Below are 20,050 nucleotides of genomic sequence, written 5' to 3'. Positions count from 1 at the left end.
GTAAAGTCAGAGACAGTAGCTCATCTCTTGCTGCACAGTTTGTGTTGGTCATCCTCTAGTCCTTCATCAGTGGTCACAGGACACTGCCCACAGGATGCTTTTGGCTGGATATTTCTGGTTGGTGGACTATTCTCAGTCCAGCAGTGACACTGAGGTGTTTGAAAACTCCAGCAACACTTTTGTGTCTGATCCACTCAGACCAGCGCAACACAAACTAATACACCACCACCACATCAGTGTTACTGCAGTGCTGAGAATGATCCACCACATATGTATACACACACACACACACATATATATATATATATATATATATATATATCTTCCTTCTTTCTGAGCACTTTTCTTAGTCTTATTTCTGAGGCCTACAGATCTGTGCTTTTAGAATATTTGTGACATTGAGACCAAATGTCTCTAACTGCATTTAAAACCATAGACTGAGATGAACGTGGTGTCATTTGGGGGTTGTTTTCAGTCAGTATTTGTTTGTTTTATTCTATGCTGTGCTCAAGACAAGGTTTTTTTGAGTATGTCCTGATACTAATATCCTGACAGTACAGCTCAATATGGCATTGATCTTAACGGCCCCAAAACGTCAACACCTTGTTCTATAGTGCATGATATCCTTTTCTTTATATAAATTCCACTTCTCTTGTGAAAAGGTACCTTCTGGTGTATAAGTTCAGTTTTGCAGATCCATTATATATATTTTAGTGTGTTTGTTGCCTTCAAAAGACTCAACGTGGCACCAAACTGTTCAGTTGAAGAGTTGTGACCTCAATATTCAACAAAACACTACAGCTCCCCTACTGTGGACTGGTTTATTTTTTGTCTGTTTCGATCAACATCTTTATCTCTGACAAGATGCAGGTCAAGATAACCTATTTTATCAGTGTTGGATATCTTCCTTAATAGTGCCTGGTGCTTTAAGCTTGTGCTTGACTCTGTGTATGTTGTAGTGTCCATTGTCTGCTAAATCTGTTCATCTGTTTATTTATAACATATTTACTGTAATGTATTTTGTTTCAGGTTGCTTGTATTTTCAATAGTTGTATTAGTTGTTGTAGTAGTAATAAAAATGATAGATAATGTAAAAAGAAATGCTTGATCTACACATACTGGAAAAATGATCTGAGCCCAGTTTCACAAAAGCATCTTAGTGTTGAGATTATCTTAACTGGAAGAGAGAGAATTTAAGAATATTTTTTGTGCTAAGAGGCTTTTGGGAAACCCAGCTCTGGTCTTTTAACCTCAATAAGTGACTTACTTCACTACTTTACAATTTACATTATACTGAACCTGAAATAATTAAGAGAATTAGTACATTCGTTATTGTGCTAACCAGGACTGAAAGATTAATCCTCTTTATAATGAAATTGCAATTTGAGATTTTAATAACTGCCATTTTAATTATTGCCTATATTAACACCAGCATTATCTTATACACCGATGAGTCACAACATTATGACCACTCACAGATGAAGCAAATAATGTTGAATGTCTCGAAACAACAGCACGTCAAGATCTGGGATATATTAGATGGTAAACAAACAGTCGGTTCTTGTAATCAACATGTTGGATGTGGGAGAAATGAGCAGACGTGAAGATCTGAGTGACTTTGACAAGGGACAAATCCTTATGGTCAGACAACTGGGTCGCAGCACCTCCGAAACAGCAAGGCTTGTGGGGGCTCCCAGTCTGCAGTGGTGAGCATGTACTGATAATGGTCCAAGGAAGGACGGGCGGGACCCTGCAACATTGCACACATTGTTCAGGATGGTTTCAGGAACATGACACACAGTTCAGTGTGTTTCTATGGACTCCAGAGAATTCCCTGTATCTCCAGATCCCAATCCGATAGAGCATCTGTGAGATGTGCTGGAACAACAAGTCTGATCTACGGCGGCTCCACCTCACAACTTACAGGACCTACTGCTAAAAGCTTAGTCCCACATACCACAGGACACATTCAGAGGTCTTGTTGCATCCGTACCTCGACAGGTCGTAGCTGATTTGGGAGCACGGGGAAGACCAACAGCATATTAGGCAGATGGTCATGATCTTTTGGCTCATCTGTGTATCTTAATTGGGGAAATTTAACCTAAAATGAATCTTGTGATCTGCCTGTAGATGAGTTAGATCAATGTGTTTGGTTGCTTGACAACATGATAGCACAACCAAAACTAACTGGCAGTCTGGCACAGCACATCAAGTGCTCAAGCTTCAAGCCAGAAAAAGTGGATATTCTGGTATTCTTGACCAAACTAAGAGGCCTGGACCTTAATTTATAAAAAAAGAAATAATTGCAGTTTAAATCGCAGTTACAATATTGCAAAAAAAATCACATTTACATATTTCCTCCAAAATGTTCAGCTCTTCAGATAACTTACTATTAGATGTACAATTTTAAGGAAAACTGTCTTTTTTTCAGTGTAATCTGAATTACAGGTATTTTGGCCATATAACCTCTGCCTCGATAATAAGTAATGCATAATAAGAAGAAATTGTGTGGCCATATTTTCTTCTTAATCTTTCTCCTTTAAGTGCTTGTTACAGGATATGTCTATTAGAACAAATGCATGTATTTTTCCTTATGTTCAAGCATAACATATGGCTCATTATCATGTTCTAAATAGCCTTTTTTGCCATCTTTATATTATGGATTTTTGCTCTTTATTTTATTTGTTCATGATAGGCTTTTAAAGCCTGTCTTCATAGAGGCTGAAAGAATAACAGCTGTTCCCTGTGCTGTCCTGAAGGACATGCTTCTACTTCTGTTTCTGGGTTAACCAATCAGGCTGACCCTCAGACCCTCACTCTATCACTCTGTCTAGCTTAAAAAAGTATTGGCTCTGTTCTTCACAGCTGTAATTAAGGACAGGAAGAAGATCTTCTTTTTGTTGGATAAAGAACAAATGTAACCATTAAACTTATATAAAATATCAGTGGTATAGTCTGGTATGGATCATACAAGTACCAAATATCATTGCACTGATATATTGTACATTGAAGGTTTTACAATAGGTATATACTAGTGTCTAAACTAGGGCTCATCAATTTCGAAGCCCTGCTCAGTTTGGTGATTTCCCTGTTCAAACTCAGCAGCTTTAGTAGATGTTTTTGAGAAAGAAAATGATCAAACTGTGGTGATCTTCTATGAATATAAGTGGTGGAGATGAAGCTGGAGGACATGGTTGAGATGAGGCTGAAAGAAGTGGTAAAGATGAGGCTGAAGAATATGGTTGAAATGAGGTTGAATGCAGTTGAGATGAGGTTAATGGAGAGCTGAGGGTGAGGAAGATGGTTGAGATATGGGTGAAAGGCATGGTTGAGGCCTAAGGGTATGGAGGGTGTAGATGAGACTCACAGGCATGTGAACCAATGTCTAATCAGTTTATGTCTTTGAGTTCATTTCTAAGTAAACATCATTGCTGCATGATTAATTTTGCTCATGTGTATGTAAGGAACCATATTTAAACGTGGAGGAATTTGTGTTTGTCAAGAAGTATATAAATGTGTGAATTTTGTCACTAAAAGAGCAATGCCAGTAAATGTGAAGACCACAAAATCAGAGTCTCTACATTTTTAACGCAAACTTATGTTTCTTTTATTTTTGTCCATCTAATTTTGCCAGGTAACAACAAAAAGAACTGTTTTTATTAAACTAAATAAAGTTAAACTACTGTAGTACAGTAAAGTACAGTATAAATTCCATACATGTGTCAGAATGTTCATATCAAATTGTTGAATAAACCACTCAACCAAAGTTACTTGAAATAACCATCACTGTACTTGAATCTCAGTCCCAGACTCCCCTTTCCCCTTGTGTTAGTCTCATAGTACTGAAAGTAGTTGCTAAACAGTACATTTATAGGGTTTAAGGGCTTGACATACATTTAATGTATCAGATTAAAGTCTTTAAACCTGGCGATTGCATGTCTTGCATTGCATGTGAGGTGGTGTTTTGTATTTGTGTCTATTGCACTTGAGCCTGTTTTGACTGTTACAATAGTTGAAAGGCGCACCAGACCAAATATATTGGCCGTGATTTACAGGTGAGCCACAGGCCCTTCTGAAAAAACAAGGTTATCCACTGTTATTGTTATGTCCTGTTGTGTTGCAGGAGTGCACAAGCTGGTGGATAGGGTATTGAGGACGGAGGAAGCAGAGGGCATGTGGACTCAGGAGCTAAAGATTCTCTCTCACCTGGCCTGCACTGTGTAAACTAAACTCCAGCCTCTACTGCAGACCAGCAGCCCCTGTCTGTGAGTATTCCTGCTCATCTTTTTCGAATGCAAATTGCATATTAGAAGCACGTGCAGAGTTTACTCGAACAGTTATGAATTCTGGTTGGCTCAGGTTGTTTGTTCATGTGCATTTACAAAGCATAAGAGTACACATTACCCACTGCCATTACACACTAAGACAAAATGTTATACAATTACAAAATAGCACATGTATATACTAGTAAACTGCACCAGACATCCTGTATTTACTAAGGCAGTGTCATATTTCAGCTTTGTTTTTTGGTGTCCCAACTTATTCTCAGCAGTTGTTCATGCCATAATTGCAACTTTTCTTTATTACTGGGTCACTGGGCAGAATATGCATTCATGCGCAATATACTATTAGTCTAAACACCAATCAGACCAAGGTTTTGAGTCAGAGTTTTTTTAGACCACATCATCTGTATTTACGTCACATTAACGTCACATGCGAGGTCCGGCTGGATGTTTAGGTCTCAAACACAACATTATACTGATGATGATGTGTTGACAATTGTAGATCATTCCCTTACATCCTCAGAGGACACTTGGAAGACAAGTTCTCCTTGAATACTCTTTCAACATGCTCCCAATCAGCTTTTGATTAGGAAGGGGTGGGAAGCACATTGTGTGCCATTACACATATCCACCAGTGAAATTTACACAGTGCATCTTTAAACTTATGTTTACAGTGGGTAAGACGGCACCTAAGCTCGCTAATTTAGCATTTTTAAGAAGAAATCATAGACCAAGTTCAAAATGACACATATTCATTTAAATAAGATAGAATGAGTTTATAGGTATGTATCCTACCTCACCAGTGTAAAGAATGGTGTCAGATGTGGGCATGTATCAGTTTAAAAATGTAAAATTATGATGATAATTTAACCTTTTTTCACAGCTATGATATCATGACAATGTCATTTTTTATCATATAAAAATATAATAAGATAATATATGTGCAATACTGTACAAAAGTCAAGGCAAAATTAAAACCTAAGCAAATTTTAAAGTATTTATCCATACACTAGAAATAAATGTGCTGTGCAGATACATTTCTTGTTTATCAAGGTACATACAATATAAATGTACCCTCAGAGGTACAGCAGTGGTTTTAAGGTCCAGTTGTGCACCTTAAATATGTTTTTTCCAGGTGAAAAGTACATATTTGTACCTTTTCATAACCTAATGTTTTAAAACAGCACAGTAAAATGAAAAGCCTGGAGACGAGACGGTGTGTGTGGAGTCAATACAACTTAAATAAATATATGATTTAAATGGATTATAGAACAATTATGTTCCCTGACTAAAGGTACTGAGATGTACCCTTGAGGGTACCACCCCAGTGACAAGAGGGGTACTGCCCCAGTGACCGTTTTTTTTCTGAGAGTGTAAGAATACAGGTTTGGTTCCAGATTTCTCCTTGATTCATTTACCCATGGCATGTATTTGTTAAATTTCATTTCAGCAGCACTCCTGATTTCGTTTGATGAAGCATTGGTCAACCAAACCAGGTATTGAATGGTAACTGCAAATAATATTGGGGTGCTATGAGGAGAGGTGAGGAGAGATGTTAAGAGAACATGCTGACATACATTCATATAGACATACAGTTACCATTACTGTATGACTGTTAGTGGTAGTGGTCCACTTACTATATAGGTGCACTTTGTGGTTCTTCAATTACAGACTGTAGTCCATTTCTCTGCACACTTTGTTAGCCCCCTTCTACCCTGTTCTTCAGTGGTCAGGACCCCCATGGACCCTCACAGAGCAGGTACTATTTGGGTGGTGGATCATTCTCAGCACTGCAGTAACACTGACGTGGTGGTGTGTTAGTGTGTGTTGCGCTGGTCTGAGTGGATCAGACACAGCAGTGCTGCTGGAGTTTTTAAACACCTCAGTGTCAATGCTGGACTGAGAATAGTCCACCAACTCAAAAAATCCAGCCAAAAGCGTCCTGTGGGCAGCGTCCTGTGGGCAGCGTCCTGTGGGCAGCGTCCTGTGGGCAGCGTCCTGTGACCACTGATGAAGGACTAGAGGATGACCAACACAAACTGTGCAGCAGCAGATGAGCTATCATCTCTGACTTTACATCTACAAGGTGGACTGACAAGGTAGGAGTGTCTAATAGATTGGACAGTGAGTGGACACAGTGTTTAAAAACTCCAGCAGCACTGCTGTGTCTGATGGACCACGTCAGTGTTACTGCAGTGCTGAGAATGATCCACCACCCAAAAAGTACCTGCACTGTGAGAGTCCATGGGGGTCCAGACCACTGAAGAACAGGGTAAAAGGGGGCTAACAAAGTATGCAGAGAAACAGATGGACTACAGTCTGTAACTGTAGAACTACAGAGTGAACCTATATAGTAAGTGGAGCTGATAAAATGGACAATGAGCATAGAAACAAGGAGGTGCTCATAATGTTAAGTGCAGAATCACAATGTGACAGTGTGGAGAGGCCACGTGAAGCTGGAGTTACTTTGCATATCTAAAAATTCAGTGGTGAAACAGCAACTTGACAGTATCTCAGAGCATCCACAATAACATGATTGTTTGTTGAATATCATGGTAAACCTTATTATTTAATAATATCGCCCATGTCTAGTCAGACAAAAAAAAATCTATAATGTAATCTAACAAAAATGTCATCTACGCTCTCAGAAATAAAGGTGGTAAACTGTCACTGGGGCAGTACTCCTCTTGTCACTGGGGTGGTACCCTCAAGGGTACATCTCAGTACCTTTAGTCAGGGAACATAAGTGTACCATAATCCAATGAAATCATACTTTCAAAGTTGTACTGACTCCACACACCCCGTCTCATCTCCAGGCTTTCTATTTTATTGTTCTGTTATAAAACATTAGGTTATGAAAGGTACAAATATGTACTTTTCACCTGGGAAAAACTTATTTAAGTTATTTATTTAATTTACATTGTTTGTACCTTGATGAACAAAAATGTACCTGCACAGAACCTTTATTTCTAACAGTGTAGTCTTATAAATGGAGTTATGTTTGTTCTCTCTTAACACCTATTGGATCATAAAGGATCTGGTCACCCTAATTATACTGTAAAGTACATTGCTTATGCTCTGTCTGGTGTTCTGTAGTTCAGTGGAGATATATCATTCCTACAGTTTCTGTTCTAAATGATGTGATTAATATGCTGCGAGGTAGTCAGTAGTTAAGTGTGGTGAGTGATGTCAGGGTGTCTGACAGATGGCAGCCTCTGTAGGTGTGTGAAACAGCCTCTTTAATCGCCGCAGCACCTGTAAGGTTAACCAGCCAACCTCAATAACGTGTTAACACCCACGTGAGCAGCCTGAACACATCAGCACACCCACTACACCATCTCCCTAATACTGCACTACCTTATCATTATATACCACAATCACCTCTCTGTAATATCCTTGTAGTAATAGCTGTTTGCACGTAATAAAAGTGGCTAGAGACAAGGCCAGGGTGATGAGACAGAGCAAACCATCCAGAATAACCAAATATGAGGCATGTTATGTTTAATTTGGGATTCTGAACACTGTTGAACACAACATATCGACCAAAATCTCCGACCAGATTCCGCTGCATCCAGATGAGCCCCTGTCCTGTGTGGGGAGAAGGGGTGGGGTCAGTGTTGTTTTTCTTCTCCCGAGGCGTACTCATCACTCATCCTCACTGTTCCATGCTGCAGTAAAAGTGATGGACAGCATTCCGCATGACTTGGGACAAATGGCCGCAACGATGCAGCGTGTACGTCTCTGTGAGAGGGTGAAGAGCTCCGTGTTTATAGCCCGGAAAGGTGACCAGACCTGACGCTAATAATGGAATAATGCCTCAAGCTGTTAGTGTGCGGAAACATTAAGAGCCTGTTTTTGACTGAATTACAGTCAGCTGGGTGTAAATCACAGATGTAGATGTGTGTGTGGGAGGGGGGAGGGTGTATCAACATTAGAGCACTCCAACCTATAATTGCTGAGTATTTATCAGGTCGTTAGACACAGTCATTAGTGACAAAGCGAATGTATTCTCAATTAACCCCTTCATCTGCAGCCTCATTATTCAGTTATTAATCTTACACTTATTATTCATATGTTACTGCAAATTATTCAGTAGCTAATATTCTAAGTACATAAAGGTAAAGAGTGAATGTAGATAAATAAAGGCAATGAATGAATAAATGAATTAACAATGAATTATAAGGTACAATAATTGAATAAATGAATAAATGAATGAATGATTGGGAAAATGATATGAATGAGTGAATGAATGAATGAATGAATGAATGGAAAAAGACAAATGAATGAACGAATGAATGAGAAAATGCAGTGAATGAATGACTAGGAAAATACTATGAATGAATGAATGAATGAATGGGGAAAATAATGAATGAATGAAAGAATGGAAAAACACAATGAATGAATAAATGGAAAAAAGACAATGAATAAATGAACGGGAAAATGCAGTGAATGAATGAGTGAATAGCAAAATATGAATGAATGAATGAATGAATGAATGAATGAATGAACGAATGAACGAATGAACGAATGATTGAATGAGAAAACATTGAACGAAATAATTACTTAATGAAAAAAATACAATACATTAATGGAAACATGCAGTGAATAAATGAATTGATGAATGAGCGAATGAATGTGGAAACGGTGAGTGAATGAATGAATGATAAAATGTAGTCGATGGATGAATGAATAGGAAAATACTATGAATGAATGAATGAATAAATACAATGAGTTAAGGAATTAATGAGAAAATACAGTCAATGAATAAATAGAGAAGTACAATGACTGGGTGATTGAGTGAGTAAATGAGTGAGTGAGTGAGTGAGTGAGTGAGTGAGTGAGTGAGTGAATGAGTGAATGAGTGAGTGAGTGAGTGAATGGGCAAATACACCATGGACAAATTTAATGAATGAACAAACCCGAAATTACAATGAATGAATGATTAAGTAAATGGAAATATACAATGTATGAATAAACAAATAAGAAAATACAATGATGAATGAAGGAAGAAAGGAATGAAAATACAATGATTGAATAACACAATAAAATAATGAATGAAAGAAAACAGAACAAATGAAAAAATGAATGAATTTGTAGAAAAAAATCTGAATTCTACCGGTCTGTAAAATGTCCCATCTTGTAATCTTTCAGATTAATACTGTTTTATGTTCTGTATGGATCTGAATCCCACACTCGTCAACATAAATGTAAAAGTCTGTCTTAAACAGACTGAAATATGAGATGTGGCTACATTTTCTGTGAATGGTTCTTTTTTATGCCTTTACACAAACCCCTTAACCTTGGTAAAGTCATCATTCGTGGCAGGCAGTGGTCATTAATATTAAAGACGCTGATACGCTGAGAGGAATCCTGTTGGCTTTCCGGCTGTGACCTGGGTCAAGAACTCACTTAGTCCAAATAAAATCATTAGCCTGTGCATAAGAGAAGGCCAGAATAGGCACCACATCACATCCAGACTCAACCCTACCAATGAGTCACATCACACTGTTTCACATCCTCTCCACCCGCTCTGCTGGTCAAACCCATTCAATCAGCATAGAACATCAGAGTAAAAATCAGAAAAATAGCCGCTCTGCTTCACTGGCACGGATCGGGGGGCAAAGAGTATTTCCACTCTCTGGATGAAATGACGGTATTAATTTAATCTCATGTGACTTACAATGACCTGTCACAGAGAGTCTGAATTTTCTCTGATACTCTACAATCATTGCGCAGTCCTCAGCGGAGGATAGAGTGGAGTGTTTGCTTTGGGAGCCCTCAGTGTGGCCCTCTGAGCCCACCTCTGTTATTGGCATGGCCTATTTGGCCTCATTGTTGTTGGTGTGTTTCTCTACATTGCAGTAACCACACAGCTCTTTAGATAAAGCACATAAAGTCCTTGCTGCTGGGTTATGGGCTTTTAGTCAGCAGCACCAGTGACTGAATTCTGAAAGAGCACGAAACCCTACTGTTTCCCCACAGTCAGTGAGTAGAGGGAGCCATCAGCATCTGCAGGAGGCTAAACAAAGCTACGAAAGCACAGTTAGATCCTGGCTGATGTGCCTCTTTTGAACCAATATTGATACAGTCATTAAAGTAGAGAATACCACTGGTTGGCGAGGTACACATCTTCGTCTACATGGATTATATCAAAATTTTGTGATTTCTGTGTTACTAACACTATACCTGTCTTCTCAGTGCTGCAAAATGAATAAATAAAGCTGATCATTCAATCGATCAGAGAAATAAAGCTATAAAATATTAACGTTGATCCAAAAAGTAGTCTGTACACAAGACAGTACTTTAAACTATTCGTGTGTACGTGGTCGGCATGTGGATTAGAAAATGTAGTTCTTTTTGTTATGCTTTGCCATCAGACCCACGAGTTTTTATCTATTTATCCCCAAATCATATCAAATGTCAATATTTATCTGTTAGGCTTTGAATAGCTTGCCATGCTGTCAGATAAACCAAGAAAATAAGCTGATATCAAAATTAGAGAGATATTGTGCTGTCATACTATAAGCTAGTGACGGGCCTCAGACCAGCAGGCAGTTCCAGGAGGGATAATGTTCTCTTTGACCAAGAAAGATATGTTGTTTTGCTTTGTTTATCTTCTGTTGATACATGAAACAGAATTGGACAGTCATTGATATACGGATTATTTTACCAAATTGGTTCTAGGTCAAAGCTAAAAACACATTTCAGATTTTTAACTGACTTGGATTTAAACTAAAACTCTTTTCCTTTGAGTGACACTGTATCTTAACTATGTGTATATTATTAAAATAAACGACTGAACATTCCATTTTGTCAACAACAAAACAATCATAATACTACCAACCCTTTACCAAATGTTTCGGTAGTGACTCTTTTGGTAGTGACAATTTTAGCTCATTTTGAGCAGAACTCAGTGGCCACTACATGATAAAAACTGAAAAAAACCTTCTCTTGGAAAATGGAGAAAATGAGGCTTTATGTTTATTTTAACAACCTGACATTAGGCAGAAAAACAGTACATGAGGTCATTATGACAATAATTGAAGCTTCCAATTGGCAAAATCAACACAAAATCAGGCTTGGGCAGAGTACTTTTTTTAAAAAAAGGAAGTGATGGCTAAATACATTGTCTTAAATGCATTCAGTAACATATTTCATTACGATACATACAAAGTATAAAGTAATAATATTCAGAATACATTTAGAATGCATTTTGATTAGCCACATGAGAAAACCTTCACGTAATTCTTCTTTTAATGTTTCATGTAAAAATTTTCTTATCACTTAAATGCAGTTCTGAAATCCTCAATAATTATTTCCCTCTCACATTGCCTGCTTCAGTCCACTGCTGCCCCATAATCCCCTGAGCATAAGTGCAGTGCAATAGCAATGCTAAGCTTGTTACTCATGAACATGTTCACTATTGAGAAGATTTTTGTTTGATCGTCTCTCAAAAGAGTTCAGTAACACCAAGATTAATAACTGATCATCACATTGATTTATCAGTCTACTCAGGCTTTAGTAGAGCTCAGTAACACTGAGATTAATAACTGATCATCACATTGATTTATCAGTCTACTCAGAGTGAGTCTACTCACTCTAATTAAAATAGTTCATAAACAACTTTTATTTAGTTAATAAGTCTTTAAAAAGTATACTAAAAATATATACTTATATATCGCTGCTGTTGGAGCAAAACCTTGTATCTTCGAAATCATAACTTTAGGAGAACGAAAAAATATACTTTTAATGTTAGTCTAAGTAAGCAGACTTTTTCCCACATAATTTTGGGCCACTGGGCAACAGAAACTTTGAAATTATGCCAAATCTGAAAGAAATGACAAAAATTGAGATGCAAGGTTTTGCTCTGACAGTAGCGATACAGATAATTTCTGTATTCTGAATACATATTCCCAATACTTGTATTCCATTACATCCCAGTCCTGGACAAAATGAACAGTGCAAAATCGTTTTATCTTTTTTTATATAAACAGCAGCTAAAAACCTCTCAGTTTCCATCTTCTTTCATTATTCACAGATTTGTGTTCCAGTGAAAGCTGGTATCTCTGCAGTTCTCATAAATGGCCTATTGCAAAGAACTACATGAAACCACCCTAAATTGCAAAGTGCAAAGCCTGATAAATTATTCAGTCTGATGGCAGAAAACCTCAACCAGACGGCATTCTCCTGGTGGTCTCCTTTCTGCCGCTTGTGAGTGGTGACTTGTGCTGAAATGAAATGAAGGAGGGTTTTCAGGGACTTGACTGCCACCATATGAATATTCAAAACCATGAATCAGAATCGATGCACAGTGGGTGAAATGAAGCGCAGATTAAACACTTTCTGCCCTACACGTTTCAGTGCCCTCTTCCCTTGGATCACTGCTAGTTAAGATATAAAACCACTAAAAGTGGAAAAATTGGATTTTGGCGAGTGGAATGTGTGTTTGAAAAAGATTTGCTGTAATCTGAGCCTTAGAGCGGAGAGTGTGGAGTCAAGGTCAGCTTTGGCTTCCAGAGAGGACGCTTAAGCAGGCAGTGTGAAGGATTGGAGAGTGGGGACGTTCCTGTGGCGTGTAGAGGGAAGATTGGAGAGAGGAGGTGTTGGGGCAGAGGACTAGAGGACTGCAGAGATGGGGAAGGGTTTGAGATTAACCCACACACGCATGTCCATGGAGAGCAGGCATTGCAGAGCCAGCCGCCTGAACTATGCAGAGCGAAGAGCTTGCATGAGTTCCACCTCGAGTCACGTAATGCAGATGTCACAGTGAGCCCAGTCACAGCGGCCCACCCCCTCAGCACAACAGGGCAACATGATGGCAAGCCTGCATCATCTTCCTGTCAGAAAGCACTGTATCAGGCCTGCTTCACGTATAGTGCAGCTCTGTATATTTCAGCTTTGTGTTTAGCTGTTTAAAGGGGAATGCTACCAGCTTTTCGAAATTTCTGTATAGATTAATGGTTGCGATATGAACAAAGTCATTCAGAGTGGTGTGATGTAAAATGCACCATTCTAGAGAAAACATACAGAGTCAGAATTGTTCACAGTGGTGCTGATAGGAACCAGACGTCTGAAGAGTTTAATGCCTCTAAAAGCTCCCTGCATTGCCTTAAAATTTTGAGTTAAACTTCTAAGAGGTCAAAAATTGCTAAAAGTTAACAGAACAAAAAGCTGCTTCTTATATTCGATTAACACATTTTTTGAAGTTCAACAAACTCAAAGTGTTAAGGCAGCCTGGTTATTAACCTCTTCCTGAGATCCTAGCAATCGCTTGTGTGGAATGTTATTTTTAAACTGTGGGACTTTCTGCTGATGTGTTTTTGGCCGAGTTGCAAGCCTCAACCCATCCTTGCTAATAAAGGATTCGGCCTTTCCTGGAGGCTCTTTTAGTTTCCAAGCATGGTTGCTTCACCTGTCACAATGTTCCTAGTCTGAAACTGCCCCTGTCCCAACTTTTGGAATGTGTTGCACATTACATATTTGTCTTTGTACTATTTTTGTTTAAGTATAGGTCAAAGTGAATTCATAATTCACTGCTTTATGTTTTATATGCATGTTGCCCACTGTCTTTTTTTTGGAATTGGGTTTCCAAACTAATTACTGAATAATTTAAAGACAAGTCTTTTTATTTCAGATGTAAATTTACAGTCAATTGCTGGCTACTGAGTTGCAATACTTTTACAGTTGTTATGTAAAAACACAGGAAAAGTACTGTATTTTAACACAGCTTATTACTGTAAGTCAGGGGTGTCCAATCTTATCAGGAGAGGGCCAATGTGGCTGCAGGTTTTCACTCCAAGAGCAGGAACTCACATGATCAGTAGTTTGAAGACGGGAGCACTTGGTTAAACAAGTGGAATCAGGTGGGCTCGAGCTTGTTTGGAATGAAAACCCGCAGCCACACCGGCCCTTTGCGGATAAGATCGGACAGCCCTGCTGTAAGTGAACAGCAGAATACAGCTACATCGCAGTAATCTTGAGGTGCAGGTGACTGGTTAGCCACTAAGATTTTCACTCTTTGTGCTGATCAGCAATATCCTCAATCCAAAAATATATAACAGAGCTCATACAGAGTGATATGATTGTAAGTTGAGATCTTAATCATACCTCATATAAGCCAAAAACAAAATCCCAACCCTTTAAAAAGCATTACTTAAATAAACAGATTTATGCATGTTTATTTTCCCCCAACTGCACGCAAGCAAACATCCGTGTATGCACCCATTTGCTTTAATTGGTCGTAAATACCTGCGCTGCTGCGCCAGGATGAACTTATGCAGACACAGCTCCCTGGCTGATCTTACTGGCCACAAGGGAACTTTTAGTCTGTTTCTCAGAAAATAAATAAATATCACTAAAAATGATGATGCTAATAATAGCATCGCTTTCAGACAGGGCAATTTGTGCTCTGACGTCTCGCTGTAGAGTAAGAATGAGGGTAAATAACCCATGCCCTCAGAGTGGCACAAGGACGTCATTACATTTAGAAAACGCAGCCATGCCATTTTAATCACGTTTGGATTGCATAAGGCTCTGCAGCAGCCCTACACTCCTCCTAATTATGAACCACTGCCTTTAGCTTCTGTCGGTCTAAAGGGGATGCACAGGAGCCACTGAAAGTAGATAAATGGGTTGCAGATTTTGCAGGTTTATCTATTGAAAGTGGGGTGTTGAGGGCTTCCATAATCACTTTGCACACAGGGATGCTTTCCCAGTCAGGCATATGTGTGTGTGTGTGTGTGTGTGTGTGTGTGGGTGGGCTGACCCAGTGCAGCAGGTGGGAGGATGTAACAGCCATTGCTAAAATAGATGCAGGGAAATCCTCTTGCTGTCATTTCCAAAAAGTTTGTGCCATAATTGTCAGTTCACTCATCAATGCCTGCTTTTTTGGAAGCACATTTGGTTTAGGTGTTTGTGATAATGGCATCTACACAGAGTTTGCAGTTTATTAGCTTGTATCTGCCTCGTATCTACACTCATTGGCCATTTTATCAGAAACACCTACCATATAGGTGCACTCTGTACGTTTACAATCACTGACTGTAGACCATCTGCTGCTACAATTTATCAGTCCCCCCCACCCCCTCAATCAATGTAAATGGACCACCACAGGACCACTGGGTAGTGGATCATTCTAAGCTCTGCAATGACAATGACATAGTAGCATGGTGGTGTGTGTTGTGCTGGTATGAGTGGATCAGTGCTGATGGTCTTTTTAATTATCTGTTGCCATTGCTGGGTTGAGAACCAAAAGTATCCACCAAATAGTGGTCTTGTGGTCAGAAACTGACCGCTGATGAAGGGCTAGACCAGTGGTCACCAACTCTCCTCAAGCCAAGTTTAGTTCCAACCTGCATCTAATATGCATCTGATCCAGCCAATCAAAGGCTGCTGAAGAAGTTAATTAGCTGGAACAGGTCTGGCAGGTTGGATTTGGACCCAGACTCTGCAGGAAGGTAGATCTCCAGGACCAGGGTTGGTGACCACTAGGCTAGAGGATGACAAACAGAAACTGTGCATGGAAAAAAGGTGAGCTGTAGTCTCTGAGTGTACACACACAAGGAGTCTCAACACTATTACAGTATTGTGCAAAAGTCAGAGACCACCATGCAAAGTACAGTAAGTACAAGTTATTCATTTATCAGTGTTTAGAAAACTTCAGAACACAAAATATTGCTTTGCTTTTATTACAGCCTTCATTGTTTTCAGAAGACTGGCTTTCAGTTTTTCAATGAAAACTGCAAATCTGCAATTTTCCAACGTCTCGGAAGTTCAGACTTAAAAGTTGGTTGCATTTTCTGCTTCTCACAATTCAAGTAATCCCAAACACATTCAGTGATGTTGATGTCTGGGCTCAGGGGTGGTCAGTCTATTGTTCTACAGCTTCTTTGTATGATTTGCAAATTTTCTCTTTTACTTTTTTCTTTTTTGCCTGTTTCCTTTTCTCAGTAACATCTTCTTGACAGCTCACATCCTTTCAGACTCATAGTGTTAAGTTGTCTTCTCACAGTGGAAGGATGGACAGAAACACCTGTGGATTGTTTTTAGATCTGAAGCAGGAGTGGAGCTTGATTCCTCCACTATTTTAAAGACGGACGCTTCAAGTATTTCTTTAACTAGTTTCATCTGATTACTAGTTTATCTGATTGGGGCAGTTTTGGTGGTCTACCTGGTCTTGCATAGTTGTTGGGAGTCCCATTTTCTCTGTATCTATTAATCATTTTATGAACTTTTGGAAACTTTAGCTTTTTTACCGTGGATTTCTTTGTATATAATATCCCCAAAATAAATATCTTGTATTTAGTGGCAGTTTTGACTGGAAATTAAATAAACAATGAAGTGGACAGTTAAGTGTGTAAGTCTTGCCTGCATCCTGCACTGTTTAAAGATTTAACAAAAAAACAATACTGCATTTTCTATTCTTCTGTTTGCAATATGATCTATGCGTGTCGGATTGCGTCGTAATGTCTGGCCTTGTCAGAGAGCCAAGAAATATGTTTGGTGTCTGGGTGACATGCTGCCAAGAGTTATTCGGAGCATCCGCGCTGTTTGTTATTCTCTTTAAAAGCTATTTCTTTCTGTTCCTCTCTCTCCGCAAATGTTATTTCTGCCTCTGTGGTTTGGTACTTTACACGTGATGTAAAAGAACGACCGATGAACACACAGGCATGCTCACACATACAGGAGTGCGGCGGCTCCCAGGCCTGGTTATTCCTCCTGCTTAGTGCGGTTTGACAGGTGAGGTTGGGGTGGGGATGGAGACGGGGGTGGGGAAATCGCTTCAGCAGGAGAGAGAGGAGCATGGATGAGCGAGATATTTTTCAAGGTCATTCCATACAGAGAGAGAAAGATGAGGGAGGGGAGGCGGTTGAATTGACGAATGCAAGAGGAGCATCGTTCTGATGCTCTTTCTGTGACATGAAAGAATGTTTCTGCTCTCTGCTGCCTGTCATGCAGCATCTTTACTGTGTGCTTCTGTAAAAGTGAGAGCACAGTATTGTCGGCTGCTTCTTCTGAAACATGTAGTTAGACAACTTTAATTAAATTCAGTCTCCAAAGGGCATATCGTTTCTATTGCTTCAGTTTCAGTGCGTATTGCATGTAATGTTTTATGGGTAACGGTGAGTCTTTTCATTTCATTATTCTGATGGTACTGCACTCCAGATACTGTTCTGAGAGGATTATGAATATTGTGGATGGACATTTGGCTTAGCAAGGATGAGGTTTTCCAAGAAATCTGCTGTAAGTAAATCCATGTATCTTTTACCTCTCGTTCCAAAATGAACCCCTCACCGATCTTAAATCTCTGGCAGAAGAGAGACGCGTTGGCTAAGCTGTGTCAGCTGAAGCACCTGATATTGCTTTTTTTACTGAATTCTCTGGTATAATACATAACCATGCTTGTGTGAGATCTATTATTGACATAATAGCAGTTTAAATCTCTGATTTCACCACAGGGCTGGACTGGGAACTAAATTCAGCCCACTACAGTCACAGTGACTCCACTGCAACCCCCTCACCCCCTACATTAGCCTCATGCCAGTTTCATGCTAGAATAAGTACATCATAAGGAACAAAAAAAGCAACAAAATTCCCACCAGTGTGCCTCACACAGACACCACATTAGAAGCATAATGCACTATTATAAACATGAAATAAATAAATAGATAACAAATAAGCATGCCATCATGGTTACAGTGAACTGGACACATATTTCTGAGTGACAATAAGCACGGTTAAAATACATAAGTATGAACTCATCAAAGATGCTGTAGCTTGATTGAGAACTGGAGTGACTGCTAGTTAGCTCGCTAGTTAATTAGCCAGATTAAGTCCCATCTGAATGCACTGTGTCAATCATTTTTATGGACTGTGCACTCCTGGATCTGTAAAAACAGATTATATTAATCCCATGCGAATTGACATTTCTGTAAAAATGATATCATATTCTGTGCAAAAGGAGTTTCTTAAGTACGAATGCACTCGAAGAAATGTTTAATTGTGCTCTCTGGGGCTAAAATCAAGCAGATATGCACTTTCCTACCTCAAGAGTACAACTCAGAACATTAAAATGTAAAAATAGCAGAAAAAAGTTTGATTTTATGCTGTGATGTTGACTTTTGTGTGTGAATTCCTAAGCTAGTGATAATACTAATGACACACTGCATTCATTTAAAGCAGAAACCATAGATGGTTAAGGTAAATGGAATAATGGCTAAATTAAATGTTTTGATGTTTTCTACTCTTTTCTAGAGTTAGGCAGTGCATAAATCAAGTAACCACTTCAAGCTCTGCTATTATCAAGATTTCTAGTCCTGTGAAAATTGGTCATAAACATTGCAGACTTTGAGTGGTAAATTTGCATTGCCCCACCTCCCAATGGAAAATGAATCCCACATTAAGCTAGTCATGTGTAACTTCAGTTTACAACTAGACTGAATAAACTTAACTAGCTAGCTAGTTTGCTAACTAAGCAAAGGTCTCACAGGCTCTGAACTATATTATCAGCCATATTGCACTTTGGCCCTGCACTTTTTCACACTAATATTAAAACAAGACATTTATTTTCATGCATTTCTTGGCCTCTTGTTCGAGCATCTTTCTGTGTTTTTCATGCACCTTTCTACGCCGCATTAAGTGAAACAGGGAAACACTTAAAAAGGTGAATAATTTAGTTATAAGGTATTATGCAAGACTTTATTTGACATTATCATAGACTTAAATAAATCGTTCGTTAGTGCTTAGTTTTCACTGTCCCAATTGCTGAGTCACAATAAGTCACACATCAATAAACTACTTAATAAAATCTAAGATAATATGCATTCATCATTTCTATCGTTATGAATTATTCATTGAGGTATTACTTAGCCATTATAAACTACTTACAAAATCCAAAATGATGTTAGTTCTTATTTCTATCATTAGTTGTGAAATTACTTAACTGTTTATGACTCTCTTAAGTACCGTTAATTGATGTACTCTTACTGTAAAATGTTACCAATAATTGATTCTAGCATTACAATATCGGTGTGATCAAACTGCCACCTGCTGATCAATGTGTCATGCTGCACTAATGCTTTTGTACAGGCGTGTGCCCACGTGTCTGCGTGTAATCCATTATCGGTGGCATGGCGCTGACATGCAGGTGAGGTCCTCCATCATGCTGTAGTGCGGCTGCTGCTCAGAAAGCGATGGAGTGTGTGAGTGTGACGGTAAGCAGAGCTGTTATAGATTCTGCCAATTACCGCTGCTATGTGTCCAGCCAGGGTGATTGGTCACAGTGGGACGAGCAGAATGGGCCGAGTGTGGAGCGGGGTGGGCGGCTCTGAGCGCAGGGCTGATGGGCTCTGCACCTGTAATGGCTTCCATGACTCAGTGAGTGGAACATCCAACACCAAGACCAATGATGTGGCTCTATCTGTCTACCACTCTCTCTGTCTTACTGTAAGACTGTCTTTCTCTCGGACTGACAAGCTGGAGGACTTCACCAGTGGCACAGTTATTAGCAATATCGGTGGGGCAATCATACTAGTGTGTTTATGCAATTTTATGTAAGTAGCAATGTGAGGGGCTCAAGAGGCCTCATAGAAAGCATTGTAGCTTATGGGTATCTTTGATAACAAAGAAGTGGCTCAGTGAAAAATCAAATGTGCACAGTTTTTCATAGATGTAATTGATTGGCCAAGACATATTCGGAGAGCAAATTTTGTTTTTGGTTCTTTAGTTTAGCGCTGGAGCTGTGAGGCTGCTGTCGCTAACAAACAATA

The 20,050-nt window shown here is 39.1% G+C and overlaps 1 protein-coding gene across 1 annotated transcript in view; it reads left to right on the top strand.

Moving 5' to 3' along the window:
- lingo1a (leucine rich repeat and Ig domain containing 1a) overlaps positions 1 to 20,050 on the top strand; it is a 144,270-nt gene that overhangs the window by 67,870 nt on the left and 56,350 nt on the right. The window contains exon 2 of the mRNA XM_036576583.1: positions 4,124 to 4,265. The gene's annotated coding sequence lies outside the window, so the exon portion shown is untranslated. The remainder of the gene's footprint in view (positions 1 to 4,123; positions 4,266 to 20,050) is intronic.

This window comes from Colossoma macropomum, unplaced genomic scaffold, assembly GCF_904425465.1.
Source record: "Colossoma macropomum unplaced genomic scaffold, Colossoma_macropomum, whole genome shotgun sequence".
Taxonomy (NCBI): domain Eukaryota; kingdom Metazoa; phylum Chordata; class Actinopteri; order Characiformes; family Serrasalmidae; genus Colossoma; species Colossoma macropomum.
This window is presented reverse-complemented; position numbering and strand designations above follow the sequence as displayed.